Here is a 1,113-nt window from a genome sequence, read left to right as displayed (position 1 = left end):
CTTATAAATGTCAGTGCTTTTTATAAGGTGAAACAGATTATGTTGTGGGGCTTTTGTTTTGATGGTAATTTATTAGACTTTTTTTTTAAGACAATAATGTTCAGTTACTGGGAAATTATCAAAACAATATTCACATTTTGTAATTTCAAAGCAGTCTTAAAGGTGATTTCCTTAAGGAAAGATACTTTTGTTTAGATATATAAGTGTGATATTCAAGTTTGTGTACAGCAGAGGACATTAAACCTAAGTCAGCACAAATGTGCACTTGAAACTTTAGTGCAAATACCAATGTGTAGCAAATAGACTTTAACATATAATGATTGCCAAAAAATGGAGCTATTCTGATGGGAGGCCATTGGTTATGTTTGATTTTAATACTCCCCATGCTCTTGACTTTTATTTTTCTTTGTTACCTAGGCTGGAGTGCAGTGGCACAATCAGCTCACGCAACCTCCTCCTCTCAGATTCCGGCCATCCTCCCTAGGGACTAGAGGTGAGTGCCACCACACCTGGCTAATTTTTGAATTTTGAGTAGAGATGGGGTCTCCAGCTTCTAACCTAAAGTGATCCACCTGCTGCGGCCTCCCAAACTGCTGAGGTTACATGTGTGAGCCACTGTGTCTGGCTAGCTCTTGATTTTTGGTAGCTGTTGTATTATTTTAACCTTTAGTAAATAAATGCTAGCTGAAATGTATAGTTCAGAAGAATCTTCTGCTTCTGTTATTTAAAATATATATATTTTAAGTCCAATAATGTTACACTGATGTTTGTTTTAAAATTATTACCTCTTCTATTTAGTACAGTATGTATTAAATAACATTAGCTAGTATGTTTTTCTCGCTTTATAATGTGGTTCAGATTTGTATAAAAAGTTTAGCTGTTTCTACATTGCCTTAAAGTCATGAAACATTTCTATTCTTCTTTTCTCCTTCCTTCCTTCCCTCCTTCCTTCCTTCCTTCCTTCCTTCCTTCCTTCCTTCCTTCCTTTCTTTCTTCTTTCTTTCTTTCCTTTCTTTCTTTCTTTCTTCTTTGTTCTTTCCTTCCTCCCTCCCTCCCTCCCTCCTTCCCTTCTTTCTTTCTTTCTTTATTTCTTTATTTTTCTTTTTGAACTGG

General features: G+C 35.6%; 1 long non-coding RNA gene across 1 annotated transcript in view; it reads left to right on the top strand.

The window, feature by feature from the left end:
• The first annotated feature begins 437 nt into the window (after nt 1-437).
• Nucleotides 438-1,113, top strand: part of LOC108298734 — a 5,059-nt gene continuing 4,383 nt past the window's right edge. The window contains exon 1 of the long non-coding RNA XR_001822674.2: nt 438-493. This is a non-coding gene — a long non-coding RNA (uncharacterized LOC108298734). The remainder of the gene's footprint in view (nt 494-1,113) is intronic.

The sequence above is a fragment of the Cebus imitator genome, unplaced genomic scaffold (assembly GCF_001604975.1).
Source record: "Cebus imitator isolate Cc_AM_T3 unplaced genomic scaffold, Cebus_imitator-1.0 Scaffold1062, whole genome shotgun sequence".
Taxonomy (NCBI): Eukaryota; Metazoa; Chordata; class Mammalia; order Primates; family Cebidae; genus Cebus; species Cebus imitator.
This window is presented reverse-complemented; position numbering and strand designations above follow the sequence as displayed.